The sequence below is a fragment of the Vicia villosa genome, linkage group LG6 (assembly GCF_029867415.1).
Source record: "Vicia villosa cultivar HV-30 ecotype Madison, WI linkage group LG6, Vvil1.0, whole genome shotgun sequence".
Classification (NCBI taxonomy): domain Eukaryota; kingdom Viridiplantae; phylum Streptophyta; class Magnoliopsida; order Fabales; family Fabaceae; genus Vicia; species Vicia villosa.
In genome coordinates, this window is record NC_081185.1 from 161,704,528 (window position 1) to 161,727,040 (window position 22,513).

The following is a 22,513-nucleotide window of genomic DNA, read 5'->3' on the forward strand; positions in this document are numbered from 1 at the left end:
GTCATATCTTGTACTTAGTAGAATGGTTACACCAAACCTTTAAAAGAACGTTTGAGTTTATTCTTGATCTGATTCCAACTACACTATGCTCTATGAAGGCATTATTCATGAAGCTTCTGTGTGATATGATTGAGTCAAGTCAACAATCTGCATAAGAAATGACACATACTAGTGAAATTTAAAATTTAATGGCAGAAAAGTGGTAATCACCTGGTATGCAGGAGGGAAATTAAGTAAAAGAAAATTTAGAATAACCTTACTATTATCAATCGTCGAAGGTGGTAAGTTTCTCCTTGACGTGTTCATTGGTTTTGTTGTATCGTCATATTAACTAATTTTGTATGAATGAGTTAAGTTAAACTCGAATTCTAATATTAACCATTTTAAATAGAGTCATTGTCTCCTCAAACTCAAACTCCCAAATAAGCATATCTCTTATCCAAGTCAATATCTAAATTGAATAGTCATCAACTTAGATCTGCCCACTATCGTCAAACCAAAAGTTTGTAAATAAACCATGACATACCACTTTCTCCATTCCTCAAAAATTAGTTAATAGCCACTTAAGAGTACACCTAAATGAGAACCATGATCCAACAAATATTTCAATTTGATATTTCAATTTTTTTCATAAACCAATGAACACGTCTGGATCAACATATTTGTGCATAATTCAATATTGGCGCCAAAAAGGTCGTAAAATCAGAATTGTTTGAACAAGGGAAGGAAGTCTCAAGAAGTATCTGCCAAATATCTGAACTCATAAACAAAAACAAAGAGGGGATTAGTGACAAAAAATAGGCTACAAGAAACTACAAAACCGATTCATAATTAGTTAGACTCCAGTCAATAAAACTTGAAAGATCATCAGATAAGTTATATGTAAATCTACCTGCTCAGTTAAGTTAAGCTTTTAAGATTTTCCTGTCAGGGAGCATGATCTTTCATGCGCAACATAAATCTTTATGATTGCTCTCCAGGAATACTAAGTTTGAAGCTATGTTATAGAATAGACCTTTACGGTTTTAGATGTGTCGCACACAACAAGGTTGTCTGTGTCAGTTGAAGTGGTACATAGCCAATTGACCAGTAAAATAAAATATATAAGTGATCACATAATAGACAAATTTTGCAGAAACAGGAAAAGTAACCGGCACCCGAAAAGTTCCAATGAAATATGCTGTGAAACTCACCTTTTGAGGCATTAAAAAGGCTTTCATAGCGACCTTTAAATAAATCAAAAAGATGTTCTCTAGGAGAAAAACTTTTGTTCACAACAGGATGGTTAAGAAATTCTTGACTCCATTTATAAAGCTTTGGAAACTTTTCAGCAGTAAACAATTGCAACCCTGATACATCTTGAATCAAAGGGATCCAAAAAGCTATGAACACAGCAGCTGTAACACCCCGAATTTAATTAAATTGGTTAATTAAATTAATGGAGGATTTAAATATTTGATTTAGTCGAATTTGGATTGTTGGTGTTATTTAAGGGCGTATTTGGAATTATATAAATTGAAGTCGGATAGTCGGAAATTAATATTAAGAATAATATTATTTATAAGTCGGAATTATTATATTGAAGGAATTATTATTATAAGTGATATAATTAATTATTTGAGTTATATCTCTTATTGGGCCTAAATTGATTTTGGAGGATATTAAATAAAGAGAGGATTTAAACACTAAGCCCAATTGGTTTTATATTAGGGTTTTAGAGAATTGGAAGAGGAGAGTGGTCATAATGAAGAGAACAAGAATAGAGGAGAAAGAGGCAAGACTATGGAGAAGAAGAAGGGGCTTGAAGATTTTTCATCTATGGTGTCAATTGAAGATGCAATTAGAGACCCATTGAATGCTTCCATTGATAAGGTAAGGGTGGGGTTCTCTTCCTATAATGGGGCTTATGAAATCTTGTATGTTGGGGATTAGGGGATTAAGTTATTGCATTTGCTGTGTTAAAATGGTGCTGGAAATTATGAGACTGTTATATTCATGTTGTTGTTCGTTGAATTTGAAAAGAAAAAAAATAAAGCCACGACCTCCGACAACGAGTGCCTGAGACACGGCCAGCAAGAAACCCGTTGACGGGCACACCCCATTAAGCCTCTAACAATTGCATTTTTTTATACTATTTTCTTTGAGTGCTTAATTGTTTCTTTTCTGTTCATTTGTTTTCGTTGTAGTTTCTAACATGTGCTCTGTTTCTGTTCATGATTGCATATGGTTATTTATTTAAAATATTATATAATGACATCACATGATAGAAATGAAACATAAATTAAAGAGACATATATAATGGTGTGATATATTGATGAAACACCCACTTAAATTATTATGCATTTTCGTTTTCAGCTTTTCATTGTGTGTTGTACGTTTTGTTTACTATTCCATTATATTGTTCTGTTTCCATGTCTTTCATGTTGGTACTTAAGGAACAATATAATAGTATAACAAAGTAGAAGTGGAAATGAAACATGTTTATGAGATGAAGCACAATTGAACACTAGAAATAGGATCATAAATAGAAGTAACCAATAACAGCATGCTGAGAATAAAAACACTAGGCTAGTAACAATAGCATTAACATAGAAGTAAAACGGTCCCGTTTGATCGAAATAGCCGAATTAAGCGGTATAATTAGTTGTCTGGAATTTGATGGAAATTTACGTGGTATCTAAGTTTAATTAGTAGATTAACGTGGTGGTGTTATTTTGTTGAAATTGTGATATTTTACTAATCAACCAAAATTGAGTTTTAATTTAAATATTCTTTATAAATAAATATTGGTTCTGTGATAGAAATTGACACACACATTGTAGGAATAGAATATAATGGAATTGGAATTAATATTATTTGTAATAATTTTAGGAGTTTTGGAATTAGAGATAAATAATTAGATTAATAAGCTAATTTAAATTATTTTAATTTGAATAGAGTTGTTAGAGTTGCTAATAGGGTTGTCAATAGAGTTATTAAAGTTGTCAATAGAGTTGTTAGAGTTGACAATAAAGTTGTTAGAGTTGTTTTGAATTACTAAGAGTCATACTTTTGTTTGTTTTGAGTAATTTTGACATGTTTAGAGTTGTTAGTGTATGATGTCGGTGTTTGTTTTTTTTTTGTTGAAACTTTAACAATTCATACCTTTTGAACCGTAACTCCGTTTGAGTCCTCATTTGAAGCGTTAGAAAGCTAGCGCGATATTCTTTTTAATAAAAATGGTCTTGAGCAATAGAATGCAAAAAAATTGGAAATGGAGTAGAAATAGAAGTGAATTAAATTAATATAGTGTGATTATTAATTGGTTGATTAAATTAATAGTTGAATTAATTTCAATGTGTTTAATTGATTAGAATATAAATTGGAATTAAATTAACTATTTGGTTTGTCGGTAAATTACGATATTTTGAGAATTTATCCGTAATTGTGTTTTGATTGAATATGTATGTTGAGAAATATATATTATTATGTCAATGGTGTTGTTTTGATATTGATTCTCTGTGGGTAGTTGGATAGCATTAATTTCAATGATTAATTGCTTGATTTTAAATGTGTATGTTCATATATAATTGGCAAAATGAGAATTAACATGAGATAGTATGGTTACTAGTGTTAATTGGATTTTGTAAATCGTAATTGATTAATTGACCTTTTATATGTGAATGATATGTATGTGTTGTGAATGTTGTGTACAATTGGTGGATAATTCATCGAGTTGAATTATTGTGATATGCTAAATATTAAGATGGTAGAGATGATCTTAATTGCATATGTTTGATTAACATTGTACATACATTCATATCATGGATGCCTTGAAACAAAGGTGGTTTGCTTTGAAACATAAGCGAGGCTTAGATTCTAAAGTGAATCGGAAGCGGTAAACTATATGTTTACATTTGGTGGCTTTGATCTTGTCCGGATCTGAAGCGTGGCTAGATTCTATATGAATCGGAAGCGGTGGAACTTTGGGTCCACATTGGGTACCACATGCATAGAGTCACATATCTTGCATTGAGTCACATTGAAGTTAAGTGATGTTTGAATATATGCATTTATGTGATTTTCATGTGTACATGAGATGTGATAATTGAAATTGGTGATGTTTTGATATATAATTGGTTAAACGTGTGAATATGTGATAATGATGGATTGTGTATATATTTGGGATAAGTAGTATTGAATCTTTTGAGTATTATACTATTGAATTTTGTGCTTACTTGAATATTTGAAATTTATTAAATGATACTATTTACATGATTATGACTTGTTGTGTGATGAAAAGTATGTGAGATTAATGAACTGTAGAAGTATGATGTGTATAGTAGCTATTGATACTTGTGATGTGATGATTTTATATGTCTGAATCCTAGCATGCAATTTATCATATGCCCACTTATATGATTTGATATCTCACCCTTTTCTCTTGTTTCGCCGTTGCCTTTATATTGGCAACGTGCAGGTATTCAAGTATGAAGATTTAGTTGCCGTTACTCGAATCGGTTGTCGCTCTGATACGTAGCACTCTGGGGGGAACGATTTATGTCATTTATGATGTTGTTGTTTAATTGTGTTATCTTGGTTGAACAAAATGATAAGTTAACTGAGGATATTTTATTGAATACATTCTTAAGCGATTCCGCTGTGTTTTAATAAAATAAGTTATTCTGTTTCAAAGGTGCTATGTATCCGCTTTATGCGACGAGGTGATTTGTTTTTTTTTAATTATGTGACGCCTCATTTGTTTATTGAGAAATTTTGAAAACTCTGATTTATATATATTTGTCGGGTAGAAATGGGGTGTTACAATAGTGGTATCAGAGCAGGTCGGTCCGTCCGGCCAAGTTGTCGAGTCAGTTGAGTTGTGTGACAGTTGAATGATGTCAGTGTTTTATTCCTTAGTACGCGACATGTGTGTGAAACACTGTCAGTACTTGTTTGCTTTGTTGTAGGGATTGGTTTGATTACAAGTGGGGGAGAAGTTTTACTTCTTGAAGATGTTTCTGTTGTAAGGGATGGTCAAGTATGTTGAGTTGCGATGTTCAGCACGGTTGAGGACTGAGAACTTGTCGGTGTGTTTAACCTTTGCGTCTGATGCCGGTGTTTGACAAGTGTTAAAGTGATAAAGTTGCGGTAGACTTTATGTTAGACTCGCATAAGTGATTAATGGACGTAGTCGATGTGTGAAGTGTTGTGAATCGCAAATCCGAGTTGGAACTCGAGAATGCGCGTAGCTTGAGTTTCGGATATCTGATTTGAACTCCGTTTGAAGCATCAGAAATATAACGAGATGAAGTGTATTATAAGAATGATTTCCGCAACCGTAATAGAGTTGATTTTGACGTGATGATGTTGGGATGGGGTGTAGTTTGTCGTCGAAGTTATTTGAGGAGTTTGGGAGATAACATAAAAATTGTCGATGCTTGACGTTGATGTTTACAATTCGAATAACGTTAGAGATTTGTATCTTGGGTTTCGAGTATCAGTTGGACGTACCGTTTGAGCCTACGAAGAGGTGAAGTTGTATTCTACCTTATGGAAATGTGTAATCCTGTTGAATAAGAATGGTTATAACCGCAAATGTCTGAAGCGAAGTTAAGCAGAACTTGTTGTTGATGATTAAGATGAGAGAACGAGATGTTCGGTATTGCAGATGATTTGAGTACTGATGACTTTTAAGGAAGAGTGAAGTAGTAGTGAAGAAAAATTCAGACTTAGGGATGATAGAAGTCGTATTTGGGATGCCAAAAGTGGCGGTGTGTATAAAAAGACTGTATGGAATTTCTATCGCCAGTTTATCGTGAGGATGACTTCGGTTCAGAAAAAAAAATTGTGTGATGCTAAGTGATTGTGAATTAGACTTTTTTATTATGTTTGGACGTCGGTGTCTCATTGACAAGATCGATTGATAAGGTAAGATGTTGTAGGAATTGTAAAAACATAAAGTGAATCATTGGATTACGTCGTGTTAATGGATTTAAGTGGAAATTCGGAAAGGACGTTATTTTGATGTAACAACGATTTATACTCCACTAAGGTTGTCGGATACTAATTGGCAAATTGGGGAACTGATCACCCTCAATCTATTGTTAATGGTAGACGAAACTCGTGTTGGACGTTATAGATTTGTCTTGTTGTCTTAATAGTGTAGAAAGAATATCTATATTTTATCGTGAAGATAGTCGCCCATTAGCTTGTGTAGCTTGGTAAGAGGGATGGTTGAGTTAGAATTAGATGAGATCAACAATCGGTGTAGTACGCTTTATGCAAGCGAGTGTCACAAAGTGAAAGATTGGAATTATCAAGTAAACAACGATGTGAGGATGAGTATTGAAGAAAGTTTGTATTGGATCGAGAATTTGTGAACCATATAAGTGGACGGAATTTTATCGAGAATGGTGACTTAAAAGAGAATTATCAGAGTTGATCAGCGGAAGCCTTAGGTGACACTGTTGTTATAAGGCTTGAGGGAGTAAGAAACTATATGCCAGAAGTCGGTAAAGATGAGTTATCTTGATATTTGGATTGATGGACTGTTGGAATAAGTGTGATGCGCAAGGATACTGCATTGAGTCGTTGATTATTGAATAAATTGTAAGAACTATAATGTGTTTTGTTCATGAGAATCGTTGTTGTGACGAAGAGGTAGTGATCGAAGTGTTACCAAGCGTGATTTGGAGAATAGAGATTTGGATACGAGGTTTGTGTTTGGATGGTGTTGAGCGGATTTTCGAGGACGAAAATATTTTAAGTGGGGGAGAGTTGTAACACCCCGAATTTAATTAAATTGGTTAATTAAATTAATGGAGGATTTAAATATTTGATTTAGTCGAATTTGGATTGTTGGTGTTATTTAAGGGCGTATTTGGAATTATATAAATTGAAGTCGGATAGTCGGAAATTAATATTAAGAATAATATTATTTATAAGTCGGAATTATTATATTGAAGGAATTATTATTATAAGTGATATAATTAATTATTTGAGTTATATCTCTTATTGGGCCTAAATTGATTTTGGAGGATATTAAATAAAGAGAGGATTTAAACACTAAGCCCAATTGGTTTTATATTAGGGTTTTAGAGAATTGGAAGAGGAGAGTGGTCATAATGAAGAGAACAAGAATAGAGGAGAAAGAGGCAAGACTATGGAGAAGAAGAAGGGGCTTGAAGATTTTTCATCTATGGTGTCAATTGAAGATGCAATTAGAGACCCATTGAATGCTTCCATTGATAAGGTAAGGGTGGGGTTCTCTTCCTATAATGGGGCTTATGAAATCTTGTATGTTGGGGATTAGGGGATTAAGTTATTGCATTTGCTGTGTTAAAATGGTGCTGGAAATTATGAGACTGTTATATTCATGTTGTTGTTCGTTGAATTTGAAAAGAAAAAAAATAAAGCCACGACCTCCGACAACGAGTGCCTGAGACACGGCCAGCAAGAAACCCGTTGACGGGCACACCCCATTAAGCCTCTAACAATTGCATTTTTTTATACTATTTTCTTTGAGTGCTTAATTGTTTCTTTTCTGTTCATTTGTTTTCGTTGTAGTTTCTAACATGTGCTCTGTTTCTGTTCATGATTGCATATGGTTATTTATTTAAAATATTATATAATGACATCACATGATAGAAATGAAACATAAATTAAAGAGACATATATAATGGTGTGATATATTGATGAAACACCCACTTAAATTATTATGCATTTTCGTTTTCAGCTTTTCATTGTGTGTTGTACGTTTTGTTTACTATTCCATTATATTGTTCTGTTTCCATGTCTTTCATGTTGGTACTTAAGGAACAATATAATAGTATAACAAAGTAGAAGTGGAAATGAAACATGTTTATGAGATGAAGCACAATTGAACACTAGAAATAGGATCATAAATAGAAGTAACCAATAACAGCATGCTGAGAATAAAAACACTAGGCTAGTAACAATAGCATTAACATAGAAGTAAAACGGTCCCGTTTGATCGAAATAGCCGAATTAAGCGGTATAATTAGTTGTCTGGAATTTGATGGAAATTTACGTGGTATCTAAGTTTAATTAGTAGATTAACGTGGTGGTGTTATTTTGTTGAAATTGTGATATTTTACTAATCAACCAAAATTGAGTTTTAATTTAAATATTCTTTATAAATAAATATTGGTTCTGTGATAGAAATTGACACACACATTGTAGGAATAGAATATAATGGAATTGGAATTAATATTATTTGTAATAATTTTAGGAGTTTTGGAATTAGAGATAAATAATTAGATTAATAAGCTAATTTAAATTATTTTAATTTGAATAGAGTTGTTAGAGTTGCTAATAGGGTTGTCAATAGAGTTATTAAAGTTGTCAATAGAGTTGTTAGAGTTGACAATAAAGTTGTTAGAGTTGTTTTGAATTACTAAGAGTCATACTTTTGTTTGTTTTGAGTAATTTTGACATGTTTAGAGTTGTTAGTGTATGATGTCGGTGTTTGTTTTTTTTTTGTTGAAACTTTAACAATTCATACCTTTTGAACCGTAACTCCGTTTGAGTCCTCATTTGAAGCGTTAGAAAGCTAGCGCGATATTCTTTTTAATAAAAATGGTCTTGAGCAATAGAATGCAAAAAAATTGGAAATGGAGTAGAAATAGAAGTGAATTAAATTAATATAGTGTGATTATTAATTGGTTGATTAAATTAATAGTTGAATTAATTTCAATGTGTTTAATTGATTAGAATATAAATTGGAATTAAATTAACTATTTGGTTTGTCGGTAAATTACGATATTTTGAGAATTTATCCGTAATTGTGTTTTGATTGAATATGTATGTTGAGAAATATATATTATTATGTCAATGGTGTTGTTTTGATATTGATTCTCTGTGGGTAGTTGGATAGCATTAATTTCAATGATTAATTGCTTGATTTTAAATGTGTATGTTCATATATAATTGGCAAAATGAGAATTAACATGAGATAGTATGGTTACTAGTGTTAATTGGATTTTGTAAATCGTAATTGATTAATTGACCTTTTATATGTGAATGATATGTATGTGTTGTGAATGTTGTGTACAATTGGTGGATAATTCATCGAGTTGAATTATTGTGATATGCTAAATATTAAGATGGTAGAGATGATCTTAATTGCATATGTTTGATTAACATTGTACATACATTCATATCATGGATGCCTTGAAACAAAGGTGGTTTGCTTTGAAACATAAGCGAGGCTTAGATTCTAAAGTGAATCGGAAGCGGTAAACTATATGTTTACATTTGGTGGCTTTGATCTTGTCCGGATCTGAAGCGTGGCTAGATTCTATATGAATCGGAAGCGGTGGAACTTTGGGTCCACATTGGGTACCACATGCATAGAGTCACATATCTTGCATTGAGTCACATTGAAGTTAAGTGATGTTTGAATATATGCATTTATGTGATTTTCATGTGTACATGAGATGTGATAATTGAAATTGGTGATGTTTTGATATATAATTGGTTAAACGTGTGAATATGTGATAATGATGGATTGTGTATATATTTGGGATAAGTAGTATTGAATCTTTTGAGTATTATACTATTGAATTTTGTGCTTACTTGAATATTTGAAATTTATTAAATGATACTATTTACATGATTATGACTTGTTGTGTGATGAAAAGTATGTGAGATTAATGAACTGTAGAAGTATGATGTGTATAGTAGCTATTGATACTTGTGATGTGATGATTTTATATGTCTGAATCCTAGCATGCAATTTATCATATGCCCACTTATATGATTTGATATCTCACCCTTTTCTCTTGTTTCGCCGTTGCCTTTATATTGGCAACGTGCAGGTATTCAAGTATGAAGATTTAGTTGCCGTTACTCGAATCGGTTGTCGCTCTGATACGTAGCACTCTGGGGGGAACGATTTATGTCATTTATGATGTTGTTGTTTAATTGTGTTATCTTGGTTGAACAAAATGATAAGTTAACTGAGGATATTTTATTGAATACATTCTTAAGCGATTCCGCTGTGTTTTAATAAAATAAGTTATTCTGTTTCAAAGGTGCTATGTATCCGCTTTATGCGACGAGGTGATTTGTTTTTTTTTAATTATGTGACGCCTCATTTGTTTATTGAGAAATTTTGAAAACTCTGATTTATATATATTTGTCGGGTAGAAATGGGGTGTTACAATAGTGGTATCAGAGCAGGTCGGTCCGTCCGGCCAAGTTGTCGAGTCAGTTGAGTTGTGTGACAGTTGAATGATGTCAGTGTTTTATTCCTTAGTACGCGACATGTGTGTGAAACACTGTCAGTACTTGTTTGCTTTGTTGTAGGGATTGGTTTGATTACAAGTGGGGGAGAAGTTTTACTTCTTGAAGATGTTTCTGTTGTAAGGGATGGTCAAGTATGTTGAGTTGCGATGTTCAGCACGGTTGAGGACTGAGAACTTGTCGGTGTGTTTAACCTTTGCGTCTGATGCCGGTGTTTGACAAGTGTTAAAGTGATAAAGTTGCGGTAGACTTTATGTTAGACTCGCATAAGTGATTAATGGACGTAGTCGATGTGTGAAGTGTTGTGAATCGCAAATCCGAGTTGGAACTCGAGAATGCGCGTAGCTTGAGTTTCGGATATCTGATTTGAACTCCGTTTGAAGCATCAGAAATATAACGAGATGAAGTGTATTATAAGAATGATTTCCGCAACCGTAATAGAGTTGATTTTGACGTGATGATGTTGGGATGGGGTGTAGTTTGTCGTCGAAGTTATTTGAGGAGTTTGGGAGATAACATAAAAATTGTCGATGCTTGACGTTGATGTTTACAATTCGAATAACGTTAGAGATTTGTATCTTGGGTTTCGAGTATCAGTTGGACGTACCGTTTGAGCCTACGAAGAGGTGAAGTTGTATTCTACCTTATGGAAATGTGTAATCCTGTTGAATAAGAATGGTTATAACCGCAAATGTCTGAAGCGAAGTTAAGCAGAACTTGTTGTTGATGATTAAGATGAGAGAACGAGATGTTCGGTATTGCAGATGATTTGAGTACTGATGACTTTTAAGGAAGAGTGAAGTAGTAGTGAAGAAAAATTCAGACTTAGGGATGATAGAAGTCGTATTTGGGATGCCAAAAGTGGCGGTGTGTATAAAAAGACTGTATGGAATTTCTATCGCCAGTTTATCGTGAGGATGACTTCGGTTCAGAAAAAAAAATTGTGTGATGCTAAGTGATTGTGAATTAGACTTTTTTATTATGTTTGGACGTCGGTGTCTCATTGACAAGATCGATTGATAAGGTAAGATGTTGTAGGAATTGTAAAAACATAAAGTGAATCATTGGATTACGTCGTGTTAATGGATTTAAGTGGAAATTCGGAAAGGACGTTATTTTGATGTAACAACGATTTATACTCCACTAAGGTTGTCGGATACTAATTGGCAAATTGGGGAACTGATCACCCTCAATCTATTGTTAATGGTAGACGAAACTCGTGTTGGACGTTATAGATTTGTCTTGTTGTCTTAATAGTGTAGAAAGAATATCTATATTTTATCGTGAAGATAGTCGCCCATTAGCTTGTGTAGCTTGGTAAGAGGGATGGTTGAGTTAGAATTAGATGAGATCAACAATCGGTGTAGTACGTTTTATGCAAGCGAGTGTCACAAAGTGAAAGATTGGAATTATCAAGTAAACAACGATGTGAGGATGAGTATTGAAGAAAGTTTGTATTGGATCGAGAATTTGTGAACCATATAAGTGGACGGAATTTTATCGAGAATGGTGACTTAAAAGAGAATTATCAGAGTTGATCAGCGGAAGCCTTAGGTGACACTGTTGTTATAAGGCTTGAGGGAGTAAGAAACTATATGCCAGAAGTCGGTAAAGATGAGTTATCTTGATATTTGGATTGATGGACTGTTGGAATAAGTGTGATGCGCAAGGATACTGCATTGAGTCGTTGATTATTGAATAAATTGTAAGAACTATAATGTGTTTTGTTCATGAGAATCGTTGTTGTGACGAAGAGGTAGTGATCGAAGTGTTACCAAGCGTGATTTGGAGAATAGAGATTTGGATACGAGGTTTGTGTTTGGATGGTGTTGAGCGGATTTTCGAGGACGAAAATATTTTAAGTGGGGGAGAGTTGTAACACCCCGAATTTAATTAAATTGGTTAATTAAATTAATGGAGGATTTAAATATTTGATTTAGTCGAATTTGGATTGTTGGTGTTATTTAAGGGCGTATTTGGAATTATATAAATTGAAGTCGGATAGTCGGAAATTAATATTAAGAATAATATTATTTATAAGTCGGAATTATTATATTGAAGGAATTATTATTATAAGTGATATAATTAATTATTTGAGTTATATCTCTTATTGGGCCTAAATTGATTTTGGAGGATATTAAATAAAGAGAGGATTTAAACACTAAGCCCAATTGGTTTTATATTAGGGTTTTAGAGAATTGGAAGAGGAGAGTGGTCATAATGAAGAGAACAAGAATAGAGGAGAAAGAGGCAAGACTATGGAGAAGAAGAAGGGGCTTGAAGATTTTTCATCTATGGTGTCAATTGAAGATGCAATTAGAGACCCATTGAATGCTTCCATTGATAAGGTAAGGGTGGGGTTCTCTTCCTATAATGGGGCTTATGAAATCTTGTATGTTGGGGATTAGGGGATTAAGTTATTGCATTTGCTGTGTTAAAATGGTGCTGGAAATTATGAGACTGTTATATTCATGTTGCTGTTCGTTGAATTTGAAAAGAAAAAAAATAAAGCCACGACCTCCGACAACGAGTGCCTGAGACACGGCCAGCAAGAAACCCGTTGACGGGCACACCCCATTAAGCCTCTAACAATTGCATTTTTTTATACTATTTTCTTTGAGTGCTTAATTGTTTCTTTTCTGTTCATTTGTTTTCGTTGTAGTTTCTAACATGTGCTCTGTTTCTGTTCATGATTGCATATGGTTATTTATTTAAAATATTATATAATGACATCACATGATAGAAATGAAACATAAATTAAAGAGACATATATAATGGTGTGATATATTGATGAAACACCCACTTAAATTATTATGCATTTTCGTTTTCAGCTTTTCATTGTGTGTTGTACGTTTTGTTTACTATTCCATTATATTGTTCTGTTTCCATGTCTTTCATGTTGGTACTTAAGGAACAATATAATAGTATAACAAAGTAGAAGTGGAAATGAAACATGTTTATGAGATGAAGCACAATTGAACACTAGAAATAGGATCATAAATAGAAGTAACCAATAACAGCATGCTGAGAATAAAAACACTAGGCTAGTAACAATAGCATTAACATAGAAGTAAAACGGTCCCGTTTGATCGAAATAGCCGAATTAAGCGGTATAATTAGTTGTCTGGAATTTGATGGAAATTTACGTGGTATCTAAGTTTAATTAGTAGATTAACGTGGTGGTGTTATTTTGTTGAAATTGTGATATTTTACTAATCAACCAAAATTGAGTTTTAATTTAAATATTCTTTATAAATAAATATTGGTTCTGTGATAGAAATTGACACACACATTGTAGGAATAGAATATAATGGAATTGGAATTAATATTATTTGTAATAATTTTAGGAGTTTTGGAATTAGAGATAAATAATTAGATTAATAAGCTAATTTAAATTATTTTAATTTGAATAGAGTTGTTAGAGTTGCTAATAGGGTTGTCAATAGAGTTATTAAAGTTGTCAATAGAGTTGTTAGAGTTGACAATAAAGTTGTTAGAGTTGTTTTGAATTACTAAGAGTCATACTTTTGTTTGTTTTGAGTAATTTTGACATGTTTAGAGTTGTTAGTGTATGATGTCGGTGTTTGTTTTTTTTTTGTTGAAACTTTAACAATTCATACCTTTTGAACCGTAACTCCGTTTGAGTCCTCATTTGAAGCGTTAGAAAGCTAGCGCGATATTCTTTTTAATAAAAATGGTCTTGAGCAATAGAATGCAAAAAAATTGGAAATGGAGTAGAAATAGAAGTGAATTAAATTAATATAGTGTGATTATTAATTGGTTGATTAAATTAATAGTTGAATTAATTTCAATGTGTTTAATTGATTAGAATATAAATTGGAATTAAATTAACTATTTGGTTTGTCGGTAAATTACGATATTTTGAGAATTTATCCGTAATTGTGTTTTGATTGAATATGTATGTTGAGAAATATATATTATTATGTCAATGGTGTTGTTTTGATATTGATTCTCTGTGGGTAGTTGGATAGCATTAATTTCAATGATTAATTGCTTGATTTTAAATGTGTATGTTCATATATAATTGGCAAAATGAGAATTAACATGAGATAGTATGGTTACTAGTGTTAATTGGATTTTGTAAATCGTAATTGATTAATTGACCTTTTATATGTGAATGATATGTATGTGTTGTGAATGTTGTGTACAATTGGTGGATAATTCATCGAGTTGAATTATTGTGATATGCTAAATATTAAGATGGTAGAGATGATCTTAATTGCATATGTTTGATTAACATTGTACATACATTCATATCATGGATGCCTTGAAACAAAGGTGGTTTGCTTTGAAACATAAGCGAGGCTTAGATTCTAAAGTGAATCGGAAGCGGTAAACTATATGTTTACATTTGGTGGCTTTGATCTTGTCCGGATCTGAAGCGTGGCTAGATTCTATATGAATCGGAAGCGGTGGAACTTTGGGTCCACATTGGGTACCACATGCATAGAGTCACATATCTTGCATTGAGTCACATTGAAGTTAAGTGATGTTTGAATATATGCATTTATGTGATTTTCATGTGTACATGAGATGTGATAATTGAAATTGGTGATGTTTTGATATATAATTGGTTAAACGTGTGAATATGTGATAATGATGGATTGTGTATATATTTGGGATAAGTAGTATTGAATCTTTTGAGTATTATACTATTGAATTTTGTGCTTACTTGAATATTTGAAATTTATTAAATGATACTATTTACATGATTATGACTTGTTGTGTGATGAAAAGTATGTGAGATTAATGAACTGTAGAAGTATGATGTGTATAGTAGCTATTGATACTTGTGATGTGATGATTTTATATGTCTGAATCCTAGCATGCAATTTATCATATGCCCACTTATATGATTTGATATCTCACCCTTTTCTCTTGTTTCGCCGTTGCCTTTATATTGGCAACGTGCAGGTATTCAAGTATGAAGATTTAGTTGCCGTTACTCGAATCGGTTGTCGCTCTGATACGTAGCACTCTGGGGGGAACGATTTATGTCATTTATGATGTTGTTGTTTAATTGTGTTATCTTGGTTGAACAAAATGATAAGTTAACTGAGGATATTTTATTGAATACATTCTTAAGCGATTCCGCTGTGTTTTAATAAAATAAGTTATTCTGTTTCAAAGGTGCTATGTATCCGCTTTATGCGACGAGGTGATTTGTTTTTTTTTAATTATGTGACGCCTCATTTGTTTATTGAGAAATTTTGAAAACTCTGATTTATATATATTTGTCGGGTAGAAATGGGGTGTTACAATAGTGGTATCAGAGCAGGTCGGTCCGTCCGGCCAAGTTGTCGAGTCAGTTGAGTTGTGTGACAGTTGAATGATGTCAGTGTTTTATTCCTTAGTACGCGACATGTGTGTGAAACACTGTCAGTACTTGTTTGCTTTGTTGTAGGGATTGGTTTGATTACAAGTGGGGGAGAAGTTTTACTTCTTGAAGATGTTTCTGTTGTAAGGGATGGTCAAGTATGTTGAGTTGCGATGTTCAGCACGGTTGAGGACTGAGAACTTGTCGGTGTGTTTAACCTTTGCGTCTGATGCCGGTGTTTGACAAGTGTTAAAGTGATAAAGTTGCGGTAGACTTTATGTTAGACTCGCATAAGTGATTAATGGACGTAGTCGATGTGTGAAGTGTTGTGAATCGCAAATCCGAGTTGGAACTCGAGAATGCGCGTAGCTTGAGTTTCGGATATCTGATTTGAACTCCGTTTGAAGCATCAGAAATATAACGAGATGAAGTGTATTATAAGAATGATTTCCGCAACCGTAATAGAGTTGATTTTGACGTGATGATGTTGGGATGGGGTGTAGTTTGTCGTCGAAGTTATTTGAGGAGTTTGGGAGATAACATAAAAATTGTCGATGCTTGACGTTGATGTTTACAATTCGAATAACGTTAGAGATTTGTATCTTGGGTTTCGAGTATCAGTTGGACGTACCGTTTGAGCCTACGAAGAGGTGAAGTTGTATTCTACCTTATGGAAATGTGTAATCCTGTTGAATAAGAATGGTTATAACCGCAAATGTCTGAAGCGAAGTTAAGCAGAACTTGTTGTTGATGATTAAGATGAGAGAACGAGATGTTCGGTATTGCAGATGATTTGAGTACTGATGACTTTTAAGGAAGAGTGAAGTAGTAGTGAAGAAAAATTCAGACTTAGGGATGATAGAAGTCGTATTTGGGATGCCAAAAGTGGCGGTGTGTATAAAAAGACTGTATGGAATTTCTATCGCCAGTTTATCGTGAGGATGACTTCGGTTCAGAAAAAAAAATTGTGTGATGCTAAGTGATTGTGAATTAGACTTTTTTATTATGTTTGGACGTCGGTGTCTCATTGACAAGATCGATTGATAAGGTAAGATGTTGTAGGAATTGTAAAAACATAAAGTGAATCATTGGATTACGTCGTGTTAATGGATTTAAGTGGAAATTCGGAAAGGACGTTATTTTGATGTAACAACGATTTATACTCCACTAAGGTTGTCGGATACTAATTGGCAAATTGGGGAACTGATCACCCTCAATCTATTGTTAATGGTAGACGAAACTCGTGTTGGACGTTATAGATTTGTCTTGTTGTCTTAATAGTGTAGAAAGAATATCTATATTTTATCGTGAAGATAGTCGCCCATTAGCTTGTGTAGCTTGGTAAGAGGGATGGTTGAGTTAGAATTAGATGAGATCAACAATCGGTGTAGTACGTTTTATGCAAGCGAGTGTCACAAAGTGAAAGATTGGAATTATCAAGTAAACAACGATGTGAGGATGAGTATTGAAGAAAGTTTGTATTGGATCGAGAATTTGTGAACCATATAAGTGGACGGAATTTTATCGAGAATGGTGACTTAAAAGAGAATTATCAGAGTTGATCAGCGGAAGCCTTAGGTGACACTGTTGTTATAAGGCTTGAGGGAGTAAGAAACTATATGCCAGAAGTCGGTAAAGATGAGTTATCTTGATATTTGGATTGATGGACTGTTGGAATAAGTGTGATGCGCAAGGATACTGCATTGAGTCGTTGATTATTGAATAAATTGTAAGAACTATAATGTGTTTTGTTCATGAGAATCGTTGTTGTGACGAAGAGGTAGTGATCGAAGTGTTACCAAGCGTGATTTGGAGAATAGAGATTTGGATACGAGGTTTGTGTTTGGATGGTGTTGAGCGGATTTTCGAGGACGAAAATATTTTAAGTGGGGGAGAGTTGTAACACCCCGAATTTAATTAAATTGGTTAATTAAATTAATGGAGGATTTAAATATTTGATTTAGTCGAATTTGGATTGTTGGTGTTATTTAAGGGCGTATTTGGAATTATATAAATTGAAGTCGGATAGTCGGAAATTAATATTAAGAATAATATTATTTATAAGTCGGAATTATTATATTGAAGGAATTATTATTATAAGTGATATAATTAATTATTTGAGTTATATCTCTTATTGGGCCTAAATTGATTTTGGAGGATATTAAATAAAGAGAGGATTTAAACACTAAGCCCAATTGGTTTTATATTAGGGTTTTAGAGAATTGGAAGAGGAGAGTGGTCATAATGAAGAGAACAAGAATAGAGGAGAAAGAGGCAAGACTATGGAGAAGAAGAAGGGGCTTGAAGATTTTTCATCTATGGTGTCAATTGAAGATGCAATTAGAGACCCATTGAATGCTTCCATTGATAAGGTAAGGGTGGGGTTCTCTTCCTATAATGGGGCTTATGAAATCTTGTATGTTGGGGATTAGGGGATTAAGTTATTGCATTTGCTGTGTTAAAATGGTGCTGGAAATTATGAGACTGTTATATTCATGTTGCTGTTCGTTGAATTTGAAAAGAAAAAAAATAAAGCCACGACCTCCGACAACGAGTGCCTGAGACACGGCCAGCAAGAAACCCGTTGACGGGCACACCCCATTAAGCCTCTAACAATTGCATTTTTTTATACTATTTTCTTTGAGTGCTTAATTGTTTCTTTTCTGTTCATTTGTTTTCGTTGTAGTTTCTAACATGTGCTCTGTTTCTGTTCATGATTGCATATGGTTATTTATTTAAAATATTATATAATGACATCACATGATAGAAATGAAACTGTGGTGTCGTTTTATTTTACCTCCCCGTTTCACTTGGGAGGACGGCACGCTAGACCCTTCACGCGAAATTTGGAAGGAGAATGCGCCCGTGGTGGGATGAATTTTATTTCAGTTCTTCCTACGATATCACACGAACTTTCTTATTTGTCCTACGAGTAGGAAAGGGAAAAAAAGATCTCAACTAAACCCTAGGAGTTTGCTAAGTGTGGGGATTTACACCTAGACTAGAAATTCTGGAGTCCGGGAGGTCGGTTATACATAGGGAAGTGTTTAAACACCCTACATATCTGTAGTACTCTACAGGAACCTTCTCTGTGTCATTGTGTTTGTGTTTGCTGCTAATGATTGGGAAAGTTTCTCCTTTGTGTTAGGAGAAGGAATTGAATTGATTGAAGAAAGACAGACAGATAGACAGACTGACTATTTTTGGTATTTTATTAGCTCGCTGAGATTCCTTGTGAACCTCATGCCTACATATCCCTAGTGGAAGTCAGAGCTTAATGTAGTTCGGGGAACTAACTAGGGAAATTAATGTTTTTTTGGTGCCTTGCTTGAAGCTCAAGGTTGAAGCTTGGAATTAAATCTCTGTTTACAGTAAAGAGATATGAAATTATCTCTACAGAGAGGTATTTGTACTATTCTACCACAAACATTTTGAAAGAGTGACAGAATAACTGGATTCATTTCATTCAAGAGGGGGACCTTACTTGTGTGTGTGCAAGTATGCCAGTCAGATGCCTCTTAAATGAAAGAAAGATGCTCGTCCAAATTAGGGAAAGTGTACAAGTCTGGGGATGTGCCAGAGCATGTCTTTCAGAGTCCTAAATGGGAGACTTTGATTGAAATTGAAATTGAAATGTTTGTTTGTTTGAATGTGGTAGAGTAGTAAAAATATCTCTCTATGGAGATAAGCTATGTCTATCTACTGTATAAAAGATTTGACTTTAGCTGGCTTGTATGAGGCCCAAGCTTGAGGCTTTTTGATTGATTTATTAATGTTATTGACTCTGGGAGATGGCTCCATTGGGGGTTAATTACAGGGTATTTTTGTGTTCTGTACAAAGCCCAGAATTGAGGCTGACTCTGTTTAGGGAGACTCTATTTGTGTGCCTTGTACAAAGCCCAAGGTTGTGGCTGACTGTTGAGGATAATTGAATGAATGACTTTATTTTATGTGCCTTGTACAAAGCCCAAGGTTGTGGCTGACTCTAGCTAGGGAAAACATTATTTTCTGCCTTGTATAAAGCCCAAGGTTGTGGCGGACTCTTAAATAAATGAATTGAGTATGGATGACTATATGGGGAAAAGATCCTAAGTGTTAGGAATCTTTGACACATGAAAGATATGGTTTATCTGCCTTGTACAAAGCCCAAGGTTGTGGCTACTGAGTGATGAAGAACTCACTGGGGAGACTCTATTATCTGCCTTGTACAATGCCCAAGGTTGAGGCTGACTCTTGACAGGGGAGTTTTATTGTTTGGTGCCTTGTATGAAGCCCAAGGTTGAGGCTAACTGTTTTTGTTGGTTTTAACTCTACTGGAGATTAAAAAGACTGTTTTTCTTTGGAAGCTAACCCTTTCCAGGGATTTTGACTCAACTGGTGAATTTGTCTGTTAAAAGACTGACTTTATCATGTTTTTTGGAGGCTGACCCTTTCCAGGGGTTTTGACTCTTTTGGGGAAATTATCTCCTAAGAGAATGAAATTATTCTTTTGACTTTTTATTAATTGACTTTGGAGGCTAACCCTTTCCAGGGGTTTTGACATTTTAGACAGATGTTGGAGGCTAACCCTTTCCAGGGGTTTTTGACATTTTGATTGATTTGGGTAGCACTCCATTAATTATTAAGGGATGAAAGGATTGGCAGAAAGATTATCTAGTGAGACTTCTTGTTTAAAGCCCAAGATGAAGGCTGACTCAATGCTGAGAATGACCAAAACATAGATCCTAGACTCTGCTAAGGAAGATTGATGAAGATAAGGGTGACAGAGACTGTCCATGTCTCTCATTCCAAAAAGGTGTACTCAATGCAAAATTGAGACAAACTTAGCTTGTTTTAAGTCTGGTTTAAATTGGAAGAAACTCACCAGGGTAGGCTAAAAGGTGACTAAAGACCTGTTCCTATGTTTGTAAGAAACCTGATGGGTCCTTGTATACAAGCTCAAGAGGAAGCTGGAAATGCTTTTAAGAAGCCTGTGGGTCCTTGTACAAAGCCCAAGAGGAGGCTAATCGAGGGTCCTTGTTATAGCACAAGAGAAAGCTTATGTGGTTTTGAACTTATTTTGGCTCTAAGCAAATGGGTAAGAGGTTTCACCGGGAATAATTCCTCTTTGGGTGGATGTGTCCTATTTATTTGGATTCTAAGGTTTTTGCCAAGATGTTTCACCGGGAATAATTCATCTTGGGGGTTTGAACTACAGATCTCTAATTAGGAAAGAGCCTTCACCGGGAAGACATTCTCAATCCTAGGTCATATTCCTATAATATATATATAGTTTAACTGTCCTAAGGTTTATACTCAAACGCAGTTCTAAACTAATATATGCACAGTTTATATTTGACAGTAATTTAAATAAAGACTGTAAATTGAAAGCTTGTAAAGCCTAACCTGGATGGAGTGGAGGCCATTGAAGAAGTATGTACAGAGCCTCAACAGTAATTTTGTTGTTTTGTTGATAACAGTTGAATATATATATATGATAAACAGTTAAGGGTTTTTTTGAAAACAGAAGAAGTGAAGATGGACAAAGGTCACATAGGTATCTGAAGAGTTTCACCGGGAATAATGCCCTTCAAATACCAGAAGAATGTTTTGAAAACAGAAAGAAGATTTTGAAAATACAGTTTTGAAAACAAGCTAAGAAGAGAAGATTTTTGGGACTTACACTCTATTAGAGGCCCAGTACTTTACAGTACTGGTGATAAAAATAATTTGAAAAAATGATTTGGAATGATACAAGGTTTTGTTGTTTGAAAACCCTAATCATTTGATTTTATCAGAGATTGAAAATAGTTTTGAGATTTGACAAAAGTCAACTTAATTAAAGCAAAGATGAAGATCTATGCCTAATTAAGACCTAAGTGATTAGGGTTTTATCATAAATTTATTTACAAAAATGATTAGGTTAAAACAAAGTGAAAATATGTATTAAAGTATTTAAGAAAACACCTAAAAACATACTATTTTAAACCTAATAAAAACATGTGAAATAAATAATATTTTTATGATCTTTTTTATTATTCACAAAATAGAGATATTAAATAGCATGTGTGTAAAAAATGAAGTGAAAATAAATTAATTTGATAGGTTAATTAATTATATGAAGTTGTGAGAAAATTGAAAGAAATAAGTGATAAAAAATAATGTTTTGGCCTCACCATGGTTTGAACCCACGCCCTTGAAGCCAACAACTCAAAATAACACCACTGTGCCAACGCGCGTTTGGTGTTAGTAAGTTGCCTCCACTTGGTCATATTTCAAAACAAGTTGTAATTCCTTAAAAAATAAAAGAATCAAAAAGTCTGGGGCGAGGGGGATTCGAACCCCAGACTTGTGGCATGATGATACTAAAGGCGCATGTGTGGCCACTAGGGCAAGTTGTTTAGTCGTTTATAAAACGCTTTCAGTTAAATATATTTTAAACCCTCCCCTGAGAAATTAAAAATGGCGCCACCACCATCTTCGTCTTCAACCTCAAGCTCCATGATTTTTTTGAATTTCTGAACTCACTCGTTTCTCAATCATTTGCCATGATGTAAACACGAAACTTGCTCTAAATTCACTCACGATTCTAAATATGTAACTAACATGAACTAATATTAACTACATCTAATTAATTTAACAGAAATCGTGAAGAACCCTAAAATTTCAAAATCAAATTAAATGACTATACTGAAAGATAAATGAATGATGATAGAGGGTTTTCAATCCTCTGATGATGCTGAACAAGATAGAATCGAGCTATTTCACAAAGAGTACTTAAATTATAGAGGTGAAGTTCAGAAACTTACCTCTGAAACTGAAGGTCGTGAGGATGATGGAGAGCACCTGGGCTTGAATGAATGATCTCAATAGCTTCCCTGAGACTCAATGATGCTAACTGGATGCTTATTGTAGCTTGAATCCTCCTGAATTGCTCTATGGACCTCC

The 22,513-nt window shown here is 33.9% G+C and overlaps 1 pseudogene; it reads right to left on the reverse strand.

Annotated features, from left to right (window-relative positions):
• Positions 1-812: 812 nt before the first annotated feature.
• LOC131615192 (probable glutathione S-transferase) overlaps positions 813-22,513 on the reverse strand; it is a 38,236-nt pseudogene continuing 16,535 nt past the window's right edge.